The 18,182-nt window shown below is 38.2% G+C and overlaps 1 long non-coding RNA gene across 2 annotated transcripts in view; it reads left to right on the forward strand.

The window, feature by feature from the left end:
• LOC139041505 (uncharacterized) overlaps nt 1-18,182 on the forward strand; it is a 64,099-nt gene that overhangs the window by 25,360 nt on the left and 20,557 nt on the right. Inside the window, exons 3-4 of one of the 2 annotated variants that reach the window (XR_011496783.1) lie at nt 1,561-1,625; nt 8,147-9,508. This is a non-coding gene — a long non-coding RNA (uncharacterized lncRNA). Of the gene's footprint in view, nt 1-1,560; nt 1,626-8,146; nt 9,509-18,182 lie in introns of those variants that run through there. The other variant, XR_011496782.1, reaches the window with a different exon arrangement.

An 18,182-nucleotide genomic window follows, 5' to 3' on the forward strand; every position in this document is an offset into this window, starting at 1 on the left:
TCACCCTAATTGTTGTATATGAGGAGGTTTCATGAGATATCTGTTCTGGCGATTACAGTCACTTGCCCGCCAAGATTTGAAATAAACTGAACTTTGAACCAGTTCTTTACATCTCTATTTCATAGCGTTAACCCAGCTGATAAACAAATGGCGAGCAATAGGATATATTGGAGCATATGAGGAAGCCATTTGGTGTAAAACTAATTTGGCCTGACCTTGTTTTTCCAAAAAGGCCTGACGTGGCTGTTGAGCATGCATTGTATATCTGCTTTAAGCATTTGCTATGTCCCAAAGATAAGAACAAAGGGCCTTAAGATAAAGATGTAACTTCCCCACATTGGCATTTCCTTAAGGATAAGCATCTCTCCCTAGGTTGGAACTGATTGCTGCACCCACCCTGTGACCACCCAGCTCGAGACAACAGACGGGCTACTGGTGTGTCCAGCGAGATAGTGGCCCTCCTACCTGCTGTGTGAACAGCTGTGCTGTGCCGGCTAGGCAATCTCATGACTGTTGTAAAAGGGACATTCCTATCATATGTGATGCATGCTCTTTGTTCCAAGACAGTATATAACCATCCTGTACACCCCACTTCTTTGGTGCCCTTCCTTCCTTGGGGAAGGAAGGCCCTGGGCTAGGCTAGTCCTCAGATCTGGCTCATAATAAACTCACCCCAATTTTGGTTTGTAGATTGACTATGGATTATTGGCATCAACACAGCCTTTTCAAAATTCGTGAAATGCAGCATGTACAATCACTGGTCCTTTCCCTATTATGCTGGAGAAGACCTGTGACTAGAGTCTATGTTTGCACACTTATGAGATATGTTAAAGTATAATTTTCAAAAAGGTAAAAGCATGACTTTCCAGCAAATATAAAATGAACACGTCAAAGATTTTACTTAATTCATTGATTAATGAAGGAACCAGTAAAGACACTATGACCAATTCAAAGAGCATCTGAGAAGCAAGAATATTTATAGGATAAGATTTATAGGATATAGGGGGCTGGCCTGTGGCTGAGTGGTTAAGTTCGCACACTTCGCTTTGGCGGCCCAGGGTTTCACCAGTTCAAATCCTGGGCACGGACATGGCATCGCCTTGTCCCCAGGTTATTACTTTACATTTCTTACAGTGTCACTATTATTTGGATAATCAAAACGAGTTCAGCAATAGCATTAACTTTTATTTTAATTTATATACTTAGCTCTACCAACTCCTTTTTTCTTTTTGTCTTGTGTTCTCTTCACTCATTCTTTTTTTTTTTTTTTGAGGAAGATTAGCCCTGAGCTAACATCCACTGCCAATCGTCCTCTCTTTGCTGAGGAAGACTGGCCCTGAGCTAACATCCGTGCCCATCTTCCTCTATTTTATATGTGGGATGCCTGCCACAGCATGGCTTGATAAGCGGTGCATAGGTCCACATCTGGGATCTGAACTGGCGAACCCAGGGCCACTGAAGCAGAACATGCGAGCTTAACCATTGCGCCACCGGGCCAGTCACTCTTCACTCATTCTTAATCAAACTTTAATTGTGTCCATGTATTCTTTAATTTTCTAGATCACCAATTTATTGTAAAAGGATGTAACTCAGAACAGCCAGATGGAAAAGATGCACAGGACAAGGTACGTGGAAAAGGGTGCAGAGCTTCCATGTTCTCTGAGCGCACCAATCTCCCTGAATCCCCACATGTTCACCAACCCAGAAACTCCAAATTCTTAAGTTTTAATTCAACCAATGTTTATTAAACACATACTATGTGCCAGATACTGTAACGAATAGAACCTAGCCCTGTCACTTTCACAGTCGAGTGAGGAATGTGTAATGGTAAAGGGCTTTTCTCTACGAGGTGAACTCTGAGTCCAGTCTGAGAAAGATGTCCTGGATATGAGAGGACTGAAGGCAGAGGGGAAAAAGGGAAATGAGACACAGTTAATGGCTACTAGAGGGGGAAATTTAAATTGACTTTGAATCTCTTTAGTTTTAGGGTAACCAATTCAATGGGCCTTTTGATTGTAGAAAAGTAAAACCAAAGTCCTATTTTGGAATGGAGATGTCTCAGGCAATGGGAAGCTAGGCTGTTTTGCTCAGGATGGTAAAATGTCTTCTCATGTGCCTCCTTTCCGTGATAAATATGTTGTAACACCCTTTTTTGATATACACCTCCTTATATACACAATTAAAAAAATCAATATAATGCTCAAATTGAAACATACAGAAATGGTAAAAAATTCTTATAAAAATAATATATATTTACTATGTAAATGTTGGATATGGTCATGCTAGAAGGCATAATGAACAGTGAGATGCTGGGGCTTCTATGTAGATTAATGAGAGGGCGATGGATACAAATGTGTACAGAGACAGTTATGATATGTCACCAGCTCAAATACCATAACTGAAATTGCCTTCAGAGAAATGACTTTCCAAAATGGTGAGCATCTTCATAAAATCCTGGGCCAAGTAAAGCACAGTGTTTCCTAGACTTGCACAGTTGTTGCATTCCTGGAAGATTTGATGTCTAGTAAAACCATGCAAAAATATTTTCGTTTATATGTAAAACAAAGTTATGTTTAAGCTCAGATAATTATGAGCAGATTTTTAACCTCCAGAAAGGTGTGAAGGGCCACTACAAGTCCATGCTGGCTGAGGAACAATTTTGCATTGTGAGATTATTCTACACGTTATCGTGTCCCTGGTCCCCACCTACTAAATGACAGCAGTGCCCATACAAATCCCTCTACTTCCAAATCACAGTCATCAAGACAGTCAAAAAGACTTCCAAACATTTCCAAATTGCCCTCTAGAGGGCAGTATGATTCCTGTGGATAATCCCTGAACTGGAAAGATGTGTTGAGACTAAACCTACCCTCGCCTGGGGGGTTTGGGTAGGACAGCATTATTCTGTTGCCTAGGAGGCTGGCTTGGGGTAGGGGTAAGTGGTGGGGACAAAGGTATAATTTTCCCTCTTGCTGGACCCCAGCGAGGGCTGGAATGCTGCGGCTATTACTTAAATGGCTAAGTAACATTTGACATTTTTCTCATGCATTTTAAGTTTTCCTTGATCAGTTTGCCTGGTATAGAAAGCTAGAGTCAAAACCCCCACCCTATAAAAAAGATGGGATAAATGCAGAGATATCTATCTATATTTGTATGTATGTATGTATACATATAAATCATGTCTTTGTATTTTAAAAAATGTGAAGCCAATCTAAATGTCCACGAACAGGAGAGAAGATTTCAAAAAAGAAAAAACAAACAAACCTATGGCACATCCATAAAATGGAATAGCATTGTAGCCATTAAAAAAAAAAAAGTAGATCGGTTCATTGGCCTTGCAGATTGTCCTCAACAGCAAGAAAACTATAAATTTGATGTGCATAGAAACAGAATTGAAAGGATATAAACTAAAATATTATTAGCGGTTATTCTGGAATCTGAAAATTGCAGGGTGTGTTAGGGGTTTTACAGTAGAATGATGTGGGGGACTGGAATTGGCCACCTGAAGATATATCTCTTTGGCATGAGGATTATTTTGGGCTGGTTACTTTTAAAAATTGCAGACAGGAAAGAAACTGAAAAGTAGAATTTACTTACCCTTTGTGAGAGACATTTACATTGTAAAGGAAATCTCATCTGTAAAGGTGCCTCCCTCTCTGTACCAGGAAGAAGGGGGATGACCTTATCTCTAGAAACTCTTAGCAATGCAGAAGGCAAGGACTTAAATCTGCACCTTACTGCACTTTCCTGGTAATCTCCCGTAATTGACTCTCCCCACCCCCAGCATCCTCCTTTGCCCTTAACTGCAGAGGATATTTAAGATGGTGGCTTCAGCCATTTTGGTGAGTTGCTCGGTTTGCCTGAGCCTCTCCCATGTATACATGTTATAAAGCTTTAATTTCCTCCTGTTATTCTGTCTCATGTGAATTTAATTCGTATTCCAACCAGAAGGACCCAGAGAGGGTAGAGGAGATGCCATCCTTCCCTACAATGACCTCCTCAGTGATGACTGCGAGCCACAGAGAGCCATGCATGATATCCAGATTTCAATCAGATAGCTTTTCTTTTTTCTTATTTCTTCTTCCAATGTTGCTCAAATTTATGTGACCATGAAACTCTATTTCCATGTGAAAGACTTTGGGGATTACTTTGCTACAACTTTCAGAGAAAGCAGTATTTAAGAAACTGATACAGAGTGAGAGAAATATGTATGTGTGAGTTATCTTGTGAAACAGTGCTAGTTAGCATATAGAGCTCTAATCATGCTCCAGGTACCATTCGAGTGCTTTGCAAGTATTCACTCATTTGATATTCATGACAAGTCCATGAGGTGAGTTACCCTTATGGTCCTAGACAGGTCCAACTTCATAAAACTATGAAGTGGGAGAGGTGCGATTTGAACCTGCAGTCTGGCTCCAGAGTCTGCATCAGCTGATGATATTCAGCCTGTTTCTCTATCTGGTTCAGAAATGCTCAGGCAAACTCAAGATATGCTCTGTGGTTGGATTTACCCCGTTCTCTATCAATCTAGTAGCTTTAGCAAAAGTCAGAATTTTCTTAGTTTAACATTACTTCAATTCTCATCCCCTTCCTAATTGGTCTTTCTGCCTTCTGTATTGATACTCCATTTCTTAAAACTTCCAAGACTTAGGATAGAACCCAAATTCCTTACTTTTGCTTACAAGGCTGTAAATGATCTTGCCCCTCTTTATGTTCCAGGCACATCTCTTGTCTCCTCACACTGTCCCTCCCCATCCCACCACCTCCTCCCCACTTTGAAACAAATATACATTCTCTCTCTCTAATCATACTTGACCTCCTTCATTTGTTCCAGCAGGAGACCCATTGCTTATGCTGTTGCTTCTACCTGAAACTGCCTCCCCTCAAATCCCACATATTTCTGGGGAACGTCTGCACATTCTTCAGGTGTCAGGTTAGATGAGAACTTCTGTTTTTCTTCATTTTTTTTTTTTGAGGAAGATTAGCCCTGAGCTAACATCTGCTGCCAATCCTCCTCTTTTTGCTCAGGAAGACTGGCCCTGAGCTAACATCCGTGCCCATCTTCCTCCACTTTATATGTGGGACACCTGCCACAGCATGGCTTGCCAAGTGGTGCCATGGCTGCACCCGGGATCTGAACCGACAAACCCTGGGCTGCCAAAGTGGAACATATGCACTTAATTGCTGCGCCACTGGGCCGGCCCCAGATGATAACTTCTTTAAGAAGACATTCCAACCCTCAGATCTCTGATACTCAGGAACATTTCCTGTGTCTCCCATCCTTTACATAGGTTGTCTATATGGTCACCTAGATTCTGTCGTCTCTGTGAAGCAGGACCAGTGTCACTTTTCATCACTGTATCTCCAACATCTGGCACAGTGCCTGGACCATGGTAGATGCTCGGTAGATATTTTTCTAAATCATGAATGAATTAAATAAACAAAAAATGGAGAGTGTTCCCTCCTGGAATACTCATACCCTTTTTCCTAGCAATTCCACTTCTAGAACTTTATCTAAAGGAAAGAATCAGAGAAACATACACATTTATGTTGGTGATAATAGTAAAAAAATGTAAAAGAATTTAAATGAACGGTAGTAAGGCTTGCTTGAATATAACATGGCATTTCCAAAAGACAATGCTATAGAGGCACCAAAAATGTAAAGAAATATAATGAAATGGGAAACTGGATACCATATGATCTTAAATGGAAAAAGCAAAACATTATAATTCCAGTTTAATTTGAATTATATATTTGTGTGTCGTGTATGTAGACATGCAAATGTATCTCAATCACACACATACGTACATAGAAAAAAATGAAAGGAGAAAAATGTTAATCGTGGTTATTTTTGGCTGATGGAATTTATAGATGTTTATTATTTTATTCTTTATGTATTGTTCTGTTTTCCATGTTTACCTAGAATAAATGTGTTACTTTATAATCAGAGAAGAATTACTATATGTATTACCACTAGATAGCTGGGTTATCATTATCTTATTTTACTTTATTTTTTATCAGAGTAGAGAAAATAATAATTTTTAAATTTTACAATTTCATAGATTTTTTTCATGCTATATATTTATTATATGGATATCTATTTTATTTTACAGGTTTTAAAAAACTTATTTGCTTTCACTTTTTCTATTTTTTATTACTTTATTTTTTTAAATTGAGGTATAATTGACATATAGCATTGTATTAGTTTTAGATGTACAACATAATGATTTGATATATGTATATATTGTGAAGTGATTACAATAAGTTTAGTTAACATCCATCACTACACACAGTTACAATTTTTTTTCTTGTGACGAGAATTTTTGAGATCTACTCTCTTAGCAACTTTCAAATTCACAATACAGTATTGTGAACTATAGTCACCGTGCTGGTACATTAGATCCCGGGACTTATTTACCTTACAAGTGGAAATTTGTACCATTTCACCTACCCCCGCCCAGCCCCTGCCTCTGGCAACTACCAATCTCTGCTCTGTGTCTATAAGTTTGGGGGGTTTTTTTTGGATTCCACACATAAGTGAGATGAAACAGTCTTTGTTTTTTTCTGTCTGCCTCCTTTCACTTAGCATAATGCCCTCATGGTCCATCCATGTTGTCACAAATGGCAGAATTTCCTTCTTTTTTTTTTTTTTTTTTAAAGATTTTATTCTTTCCTTTTTCTCCCCGAAGCCCCCGGTACATAGTTGTATATTCTTCGTTGTGGGTCTTTCTAGTTGTGGCATGTGGGACGCTGCCTCAGCGTGGTTTGATGAGTAGTGCCATGTCCGCGCCCAGGATTCGAACTAACAAAACACTGGGCTGCCTGCAGCGGAGCGCGCGAACTTAACCACTCAGCCACGGAGCCAGCCCCCAGAATTTCCTTCTTTTTTATGGCCTAACAGGAGTCATTGTATATATATCTCAATTATATATATATATATGTATTTGTATCACATTTTCTTTATCCATTTATCAGTGGACACTTAGTTTGCTTCCATGTCTTGGCTATTGTAACTCATGCTGCAGTGAACGTGGGTCTGCATATACCTTTTTGAGATAGTGACCTCATTTCCTTCAGATAAATACCCAGAAGTGAAATGGCTGGATCATATGGTAGTTCTATTTTTAATTTTTTGAGGACCTTTACACTGTTTTCCATAGTGGCTATACAAATTTACATTCCCATCAACAGTGCACAAGTGTTCTCTTTTCTCCACATCTTCACCAACACTTGATATTTCTTGTCTTTTTGGTAATAGTCATTCCAACAGGTGTGAGGTGATATCTCACTATGGTTTTGATTTGCATTTCCTGGATGATTAGCAATGTTGATCACCTTTTCATGTACCTGTCGGCCATTTATATGCCTTCTTTGGAAATATGTTTTTTCAGATCCTCTGCCCATTTTTCATTGGACTTTTTGGGGTTTTTTGCTATTGTGTTGCATGAATTCTTTACATATTTTAGATATTAATCTTTTATCAGATATATGACTTGCAAATATTTTCTCCCATTCCATAGGTTGTCTTTTCATTTTGTTGATGGTTTCCTTTGCTATGTGGAAGCTTTTTAGTTTGATGTAGTCCCACTTATTTATTTTTGCTTTTGTTGCCTTTGCTTTTGGCGTTAAATCCAAAAAATCATCGCCAAGACTGATGTCAAGGAGATTATCCCCTGTGTTTTCTTCTAGAAGTTTTATAATTTCAGGTCTTACATTCAAGTCTTTAATCCATTTTGAGTTGATTTCATGCCTGGTGTAAGATAGTGGTTGAGTCTCCTTCTTTGGCCTGCAGCTGTCCAGTTCTCCCAACACCATTTATTGAAGAGATTGTCCTTCCCCCATTGTATGTTCTTGGCTCCTCTATTGTAATTATTATTTGACCATATATGTGTTGGTTTATTTCTGGGCTCTCTGTTCTGTTCCCTTGTTCTATGTGTCTGTTTTTAAGCCAATACCATACTGTTTTGATGCTGATGCTTTGTAATCTAGTTTGACATCAGGGAGTATGATGCCTCCAGCTTTGTTCTTCTTTCTCAAGATTGCTTTGGCTATTCAGGGTCCAGATAGACTTTTTTATTACTATTTACAATGAAGATAAATTCAATTTATTTCTCCTATTTCATTTGACAACTTTTTTTTTGTTCAGAAAAATTATCTACAGCTTGGGGCTGGCCCCGTGGCCGAGTGGTTGAGTTTGCGCACTCCGCAGCAGGCGGCCCAGTGTTTCGTTAGTTCGAATCCTGGGCGTGGACATGGCACTGCTCGTCAGACCACGCTGAGGCGGCGTCCCACATGCCACAACTAGAAGAACCCACAACGAAGAATACACAACTATGTACCAGGGGGCTTTGGGGAGAAAAAGGAAAAAATAAAATCTTTAAAAAAAAAAATTATCTACAGCTTGAAAATAAAGCAAAATTATGACTGTATCCTTTCAAAGTCACACTGGGAGAAGCTCCACCAAGTATGATATAACTTTCTGGGGCAATATTTCTCAAACTTCTTGGCCTTAGAACAACCCCATACATCCTAAAAATTAATGAGGACCTCAAAGCGCTTAGAGCTTTTCTTTAGGTAGGTTATATCAATCAATATTTAATGGATTAGAAATTATGGCAAAAAATTTTAAAGTGTTTATTAGATCATTTAAAAATAACAATAAACTCATTACATATGAACATAATATATATATATTTTAAAGATAACTATATTTTCCAAAATAAAAAAATAGAATGGCATTTTTTTAGTTTGGCAAACCTCTTTAAAGTTTGGCTTAATAGAAGACAGGTGTTTTCTCATATCTGCTTCTGTGTTCAATCTGCTGAAATATCACACGCCAGCTCTGGAAAACTCCGCTGTACACTCATGAGAGAATGAGAGGGAAAAAGGCGAAGAATGTCTTAGTATTTTTATAAAAATGATTTGACCTTGCAGACTTCTTAAAAGATTTTAGCCCACGTAAGGGTCTCCAGGCCACTCTTTGAGAGCGTCTGACCTAGCAGAATGTACAATTAATTATGACCCAGACTCTATGAAGTTAAATGTCAAATGGATGGATAATTTAAAAATGATGTTTTTTTCTGTGTGGATACAAATACTTTCTGTTCAGAAGAAAAGATAACCTCAGAGGTTACAATTTTTGTTTTAATTTAAGCAGTTTTTAAAATCTACTTTAGCAATCACGTGCTGGCATTCTTTCTCCCCCAGTGATTATGTATACCAGTCTCTCAAATTCTCCTTTAAACCACTTTTTCCATTCAGCTCATCCCCTTCATTAATGAGTTAAATAAACCTTTAACTTAAACTCACCGTTGGTACTTTCTCACTTTGTATTTATCTCAGAGTCATGGTTTTAAGTATTTGAATGTTATACCTTGATATTTCTCAACTTTTTATCTTGAAGAATTTCAAACCTTTAGAAAAATTGCAAGAATACCACAGTGAACACCCTTATGCCACTTACCTAGATTAGATCATTAAATTTTTACCACATTTGCTTTAACTCTCTCTCTCTATCCATCCATTATTCTATTGTAAGGATAAACTTTAAAAGTAAATTTTCTCAGTTGCCAAAAAAGAAAGGAATGAAACTTTTCCCTATTCCCCTTCTTAGGACATTTCTGTGAGAAAATTTAGTGATCATGAATCCTTTCTCTAAACTTTTCTAAACAAATGAACATTTCACTTGAGATGCTATATACAAGGGCATTCTCCTATGCATCCAAATATAGTGATCTCACTCAGAAAATTTAGAGTTTATACAGTAAGCTAGCCTATTCTCTAATATATAGTCCATATGCAAATTTTCCTATTAATACTAATAATGTCCTTTATAGTTTTCTTTTTTCCTTTAAGATCCAAAGAAGCATCACACGTTCCTTCTCTAGGAATTTGAACCCTCCATTGGCTAGGTAATAAGTTACATTTTTAACTTTTCTTCACCCAGAATTTCTGCTTCTTTTCTGTATGTAAGAAAGAAACAGGTGGCCAGCCCCATGGCTGAGTGGTTAAGTTTGCATGCTCCACTTCGGTGGCCCAGGGTTTGGATCCTGGGCATGGATATGGCACCTCTCATCAGCCATGCTGAGGTGGCGTCCCACATGCGACAACTAGAAGGACCTACAACTGAAATATACAACTATATGCTGGGGAGATTTGGGGAGAAAAAGCAGAAAAAAAGAAAGAAAGAAACAGGTAGATAATAGCATGATGTACTAGATTCAAATCTTTTTATTTGCAAATTATTTAATTTCACTAAGCCTCTGAATCAGTTAGGATACGTTTAGTTGCAAGTAACAGGAAATCCAAAATAAAAATGACATTTAATATCTCATGTAGAAATTAGTCTAGAATTAGAGCAGCTGCTCGGTGGTATCATCAAGAAGCCAGGTTCTTTCCATCCATTCATTCTCAGCACTTTGGTTTGATGCCTTAGGCTGGCTCCCCTCATCGTTCCAAGATGGCTGCCACAGTTTCATGGTGACAGATGAGTGATAATGTTCAGAGGCAGAAAAAAGGATATTTCTCTGGTTGACTTTCTTTTCTTTTCTTTTTTTTTTTGAGGAAGATTAGCCCTGAGCTAACTGCTGCCAATCGTCCTCTTTTTGCTGAGGAAGACTGGCCCTGAGCTAACATCCATGCCCATCTCCCTCTACTTTATATGTGGGACACCTGCAACAGCATGGCTTGATAAGCGGTGCCATGTCCGCACCCGGGATTCAAACCAGTGAACCCCAGGCTACCAAAGTGGAAGCTGTGCACTTAAGCGCTGTGCCACTGGGCCAGCCCTGACTTTCTTTTTAAGAGGTAAGAAAACCATCCTGAAAGTCCCCACCATCCCTCACTGACTTCATTGGCTAGAATTTTATTCCATGCCCCTGCTCAAACCAATCTCTCGGCAAGTAAGACGACAGCTCCACGATTGCTCAGGCAAGGGGCTCAGACTCCTTTAAAGGATTTGTCTGCATGATGAACAAAATCTGCTTTGGGAAAGATGACCAACAGTGCTACACTAAGTTTTCTCCTTTGTCAAAAGGAGGATAGGGGCTGACCTGGTGGCGTAGTGGTTAAGTTCATGTGCTCCACTTTGGTGGCCCAGGGATTGCAGGTTCAGATCCTGGGCGTGGACCTACACACCACTCATTAAGCCATGCTGTGGCAGTGTCCCACATATAAAATAGAGGAAGACTGGCACAGATGTTAGCTCAGAGCCAGTCTTCCTTCAGCAAAAAGAGGAAGATTGGCAACAGATGTTAGCTCAGGACCAATCTTTCTTACCACAAAAAACTTTTTTAAAAAAAACCCTCAAACTTAAAAAAAAAAAAAGGAGGATAATAAAATCTATGGAAGGTTGCTATGAGTATAAGATGAAATAATACACATGAAATTCCCTAAGCTAGTGCCTAACGTCAAATATGTGTTAAGATAAAATTTCTTCCCTTAGTTTCTTAAGATTTTCTCCTGTTGTTCGGCCAAAAGATGGCAGCAGAGGGAAAAATTTTCAATTTAATATTTTCTGCTAGCAGCTGCTTAGCAGAGAATACTATTTCACTTAGTTCACCACTATAAATATGTTAGAATGATCAGAATCTTTAAGTACTCTGAATTTTAATATTGCTAGCAGAAAAATCTTTAATAGATTTTTCAATTTTAATGTTATAACTATTCTTGTGATCACATACGGTTTCCACACATATCAATCACTTCAGATGAGGAGAATATATTGTAATTAGAATCCTTAGCTAGGAGAGCCATTAAGTAGACTGGAAACATGCTGCTGAAACCACTTGACTCTCCAAGTATTTTTATTTGAGGGGCAAATCATTTAATAATTTCACAATGCCTATATTAATACATGCTAATTAACCACCAGTTAATACTTCCATCTTCCAAAGGAATTTGCTATAATAACTTCAGTTCAGTTCAGCTGACATTTGTTGAGTGCCTGTTATATGCCAAGCTCGGTGCTCTGAGCTGTCTTGGAAGAGTCTATCAGGTTGGGCAAAGACACAAATAGAAATTCCAACACATAAGGTAAGTGCTAAGGTAAAGGCATGTACGCGGTGCCATAGGAGCAATGAGAAGCGTGCTACACCCAGCCTGGGAGATCAGGGGCCTTTTTCTACGGCAGATGAGGCCTGAGCTGCTGTTCAATGAATGAGCTGGGTTTAGAAGAGCAAGAGTTGGCTGAGCAAAGACAATCAGGAAGACATTCCTAGATGAGAACAATCAGAAGCCATGGCATGAATCTCAAGTTTACTAGTGGAATGTTGGGAGAGGGGAAGCCGTGTGCAGGGGACCACCAGCAATTACGTATTACCTGAGAGTAAGGTTGATTATAATGAGGAGGAGATGAAACCGGGGACCTGGGGTGCCCAGTTCATTGAAGTCTTTGCAGACCAACAGAGGAACATGAATTTTAATTAGTAAACAGTGAGTGAGGGTCTAAAGGGTTTTAGGCAAAGAAGGAATATGATAAAATTTTCCACTTTAGGTAAATCAACCTGACAGATGTGGCAGATGAGCTTAAGGAAGACAAGAGGAGAAGCAGACACATCAGACTAGGGCTATTTTCCAGGGAAGAGATCGCATGTGTTTGAACTAAGTCAGGGATGGCAGGTAGAAAAGAATGTTTTAATGATTGGAGAGAATTAAAAATTTTTAATTAACTGGAGAGGATGAACCAACAAATATGGAGAAGTTGAAGATATGACTGAAAGGGGACAATTAATGCAGAAAAGTCCTGAAGAAGACCTTTCATGTAACAAGTTTCCTATCCATACCTGTATATAGCTACGACTACTCATTCAATTCTTTTTGCTGAATGTTTGCAAGGAGGCTCTGGGTGGTGGGTTTATCAATTTTTTGGCCACCCAGCAATGGAACTCCTTAATGATCAGGAGAAATTCTCCACTGATTTTTAGTTGGAGGCAAGGATTCACTTCCACAACAACATACCAGATACTGCATTTTCCTAGCCTATCTTATCTCCAGTGCACAGACATATGCCCTAGTCTTTGGCAATGTTCCTGTTTGACTTTTGACTGTAGAGCCAATGACAGAAGAAACAGGTGTGATGAACTTTCTCTTTGGTACCTGCTGGCTGCTCAGACTTGAGCCTGGTTCTCCAGCCTCCAAGCAATTATCTGAGAAATGCAATATCAGTTGAATAAACTCCTTTTTTCTGCTTAAATCAGCCAGAGTTGACTACTATGGCTTGCAAATGGAATGCCAGGTGATCAAAACCTCGCTCTAATGTCCTTGGAGCCATCACCAGTCTCTTGCTGAGTAAATCACCCTTTCGCACTTTGTTCAGCCAGGGGCTTATCTGGTAACCCTACCTCCTACGTGTTCTGTCCCCAGGCATCCAGGAAATGGAGATGATTCTCTCATGGAAAAGTCTCTGAGAACAGAGTGGACAGTAGAGAGCAGGAAAGAGTGAGTGGAGATGCCTGGCCCACGGTGTCAAATGGATGTAATGTCTAAACATTTACGGCGCTTTGAGCATAGGCCAACCAGTATCAAATGTGATTTTATTTAACCCTCACAACATTATGAGGCAGGGACCTAATTTATAGACCCGAATTTACAGATCGGAAAAGTAAGGTTTATAAAGTCTGAAGAGATGGGCCTGGGATTTCAACCCAGATTCTATGTTTCTGGAACCTATTGATTGTAGTTTCCAACCCTACAGCCTCCAAAAGATTATGACAGAATGGTGTTTGGGGATTTTTACGAGGTTGGTGTGAAGTGAGAAATTGTGTGTAAAAGATAGGCTGTGCTGAATTGACTTGTTTGCTGTGAACTGAGAGGGGCCAGAAGCAGAGGGACGATAAGAATATATGTGCGTGTATTTCGCTGTGCTTCAGAGATAACCTTCCTGTACCGTGCAACACTCTGTTGTACTTAAAAGTTATGTGATCAGTGTGGAAAAAGCGCATCATGGACTTAAATGCCTGCCTATACTAGAGGGGCTGGTTGAATGCAAAATAGAAGGGTTATTTGAATGGGAAGATTTAGGGCTAAAGTTGGATATATCTCTTGGCTGCCTGACGCCTGGCTCTTACAGGCACAGCGGGGATAACATTTTGTCATATACAAAGTCCTTGAATAAATCAATTTCCATGGCTTGAATTTGTTCCAACCTAAATCTTTTCTACTGATACTCATAGAACCAAGCCGATGGATGCTGAGGCACCTCATGTGTGCATCAGTTGGAAGTGAGATGCTTGTACATTTACTTCCTGCTTTATATCTTAAATCCACTCCTCTTCAGGGAGAAGTTTGGGGGATGTTACAAAGACACAAAGTGGAAGGCAGTATGGAAATGGTAGAAAGAAACCAACATAGGCATGTGAAGCAAGATTGAGCGGTAAGACTATTAGTCTGGCTCCTCTGAGATGCAGATGTCAAGATGGGATTAAACATGAAGTATTTTATTAGGAGAAATGTTAGTGAAAGGAAATAGGGAGGGAACTGAGGAAGACTGAGTGATCAGAGCCATCCACTGATGCAAGACTGACCCAGAGTGCAGGAGAGAGAAAGAGAATGTTTGATGGAAGCATCTTAGACAGCCTGCAGCAAAGGAGTCTTTGAGACAAAATTAGCAATAATCTTTTAATATCACCCGATACTCATATTTAAATTTCTAATAGGAAGTCTTTTTTGAAAATTTATTTTATTAAGATCACATTGGTTTATAACATCGTATAACTTTCAGGTGTGCATCATTGTATTTCGACTTCTGTACAGACTGCATCATGTTCACCACCAAAAGTCTAGTTTCCATCCATCATCATATATATGTGCCCCTTTAGCCCTTTTGCCATGGCCCCACCACCTCCGCCTCTGCTAACCACCAATCTTTTCTCTATATTTATGTATTTGTTTGTTTTTTTATCATCCACATATGAGTGAAGTCATATGGTAATTATCTTTCTCCATCTGACTTATTTTGCTTAGCAAAATACCCTCAAGGTCCATCCATGTTGTCACAAATGGCACGATTTCATCTTTTTATGGCTGAGTTGTATTCCATTGTGTATATATACCACATCTTCTTTATCCATTCATCCCTTGATGAGCACTTGGGTTGCTTCCAAGACGGCTATTGTGAGTAATGCTGCAATGATTATTGGGGTGCACGTATCCTTTTGAATTAGTGTTGTTCTTTGGTTAAATACTCAGAAGTGGAATAGCTGGATCATATGGTATTTCTATTTTTAATTTTTTGAGAAATTTCCATCCTGTTTTCCCTAGTGGCTGCACCAATATACATTCCAACCAACAGTGTATCAGGGTTCCTTGTTCTCCACATCCTCTCCAACACTTTTATTTCTCATCTTTTTAACTATAGCCATTCTGACGAGTGTGAGGTAATGGCTCATTATAGTTTTGATTTGCATTTCCCTAATAACTAGAGATGTTGAACATCTTTTCATGTGCGTGTTGGCCATCTGCATATCTTCTTTGAAAAATGTCTGTTCATATCCTCTGCCCATTTTTTGATTGGCTTGTTCATTTTTTTGTTGTTGAGTTGTATGAGTTCCTTATATATTTTGGATATTAACCTCTTACTGGACATATGATTTGCAAATATTTTCTCTGAGTTGGGGGTTTGTCTTTTCATTTTGTTGATGGTTTCCTTTGCCATGCAGAAGCTTTTTAGTTTGATGTAGTCCCATTTGTTTATTTTTTCTGTGTTTCCCTTCCCTGAGGAGACATGATATTAAAAAAGATACTGCTAAGACCCATGCCTAATAGTAAATCTTTATTCAAGGTTTTCCAAGTGTCTAAAATTATCTTTATATTGTTGGTTTGTTTGATTAGCGTACAAAAAAATATCCACTTACCTCATTTGTTTTTTGTCTCTTAAAAATGTTTTGAAACTTCTCGGGAAAACAAGAAATTTTAAGACCCATAGGCAGACACCAATTCATAAATATAGAATTAACTAACTTTATTATTGATCAAAAAAAAATGTATGCATTCAGGTAGCCTGCAAATGATTACAAACCTATGGTGGATTTCAGCTCTGTTTATCTGGAATTAAAGCTACAGTGCTTATGCATCATCCTACTCTTAGTGAACAGTCAGTAGTTACTCAATTTACATTATGACATTAAGCTTACTTTGATGTACTCTTTTTATAATTCTTTATCAATGCTTTCTACAATTGCTCCTAATAGTACATCTACTTGACGGCAAATATGGTCAGTCACATTATTCAACATTCTTCCATAAGGTTAGATTACAATCAGTTTTCCGCAGACTCTTTTAATCTCTCATAGCCTACCACATTTTTTAAAATACTATTGACTCGATTACAAAGCCGGGTCAATTGTCCTGTAGAATGTCCTAAATTCTCATTTTTGACTAAATATTCCTCCTTAACATTTTCCTCTATCCTCCATATTTCCTATAGACTTCAGGCTTCATTAGATTCACATTCAAGGGTTTGTTTTTTGTTTTTAAGGCTATTTCGGAGGTGGTGGTGTGTACTTCATATTGCACTATATTCAAAAGCATGTAGTATCTGATTGTTTCACTTTTAGTGGATACTGATTGATCAGTGAGTTCAAATAGTGACAACTTGATCCTTTTTAAAAATTTTTTTAAATTTTAAAATTTATTTATTTTTAAACGTTGGCACCTGAGCTAACATCTGTTGCCAATTTTTTTTCTTTTATTTATTTATTTTTCTTCTTCTTCTCCCCAAAGACCCCCAGTACATAGTTGTGTATTTTTAGTTTTGGGTCCTTCTAGTTGTGGCATGTGGGACGCTGCCTCAGCATGGCCTGACAAGCAGTGCCATATCGGCGCCCAGGATCTGAACCAGCGAAACCCTGGGCCACTGAAGCAGAGCACGTGGACTTAATCACTCCACAATGGGGCTGGCCCAACCTAATCCTTTTATTGTAAAGTTTTCCATTGATCTTTTACGTAATAATTTTATCATCCATTGATAACCATTATTTGAGTCATTTCCTCAGGAGTTGCAAAATGTTGATTTTCTAAATCTAATATAAACCTCTTATCTGCTAGAGCTATTTGATCTCCAGGAAATACTGTTCATACTGGAAAAGCTATATGAATTCTCAGTTCTTTCCCTTTAATTATCAATTTTTAAAGGAATGAGTTGATGTCCAGCAACCTTTAATTGTGTCCATGAAGTCTTTTTTCCTTTCTCTTCCTTAAAAAAATTCTGCCTTTTTATATTTTTAATTCATTTTTATCACTTGGAATCATAATTCTTTTTGATGATCAAATTATCTCATTATTGACCAATGGGAGCCTCTTCAAGCTCTTGGGTTTTTTCTGTTTTTTGATGTGTCCTCATTATTACCTTTTGATAGCATCTTTCCTCCAAGCTAATCTTGCACATTTTCTGCCCCAGACACGGATCAGGTTTGCTGCCTTTTAGTGAGAAATGGTACTTAATTTTAGCTATTCTAATAAGGGTATAGTAGTATTTCACTGTGGATTTAATTTGCATTTCACTGATGACTAATGATTTTGAGCATCTTTTCATGTGCTGATTGACCATTCAGCTATCTTCTTTGGTGAAAGTGTCTGTTCAAATCTTTCATCCATTTAAAAAAGTTGGGTCATCTTGTTAATATTAAGTTGTAAGGGTTTCTTTTTTAAAATATGTATTCTGAATACAAGTCCTTTGACAGATATATGTATTGTGAATATTTCCCCCAATATTTGGCTTACCATTTAGTGTCCTTAATTGTGTCTTTCAAAGAGCAGAAGTTTTATGTTTTAATGAAGTCCAATTTATCAATGATTTCTTTTATGGTAGTCCAACTTATCGATTATTTCTTTTATGGTTTCTTTTTTTTATGTCTTAAGATATCTTTCCCTATCCCAAGATTGTAAATATTTTTTCCCTATGTTTTCTTGAAATTTTATGGTTTTAGCTGTTATCTTAGGTCTATGATCCATTTTGAGTTAATTTTTGTGTATGGTGTGAGGTAAGGATTGTGGTTCATTGTTTTCCTATATGGATATGCTGCTATTCCTGCACCATTTGTTGAAAAGATTGTTCTTCCCTCATTGAATTACCTTAGCATCATTTTTGTAAATCAATTGATCACATATGCATGGGTCTATCTCTGGACTCTTTATTGTGTTCCATTGATCTACAGTTCTACCCTTATGCTAATATAAAATTGTCT

The sequence above is a fragment of the Equus asinus genome, chromosome 22 (assembly GCF_041296235.1).
Source record: "Equus asinus isolate D_3611 breed Donkey chromosome 22, EquAss-T2T_v2, whole genome shotgun sequence".
Taxonomy (NCBI): domain Eukaryota; kingdom Metazoa; phylum Chordata; class Mammalia; order Perissodactyla; family Equidae; genus Equus; species Equus asinus.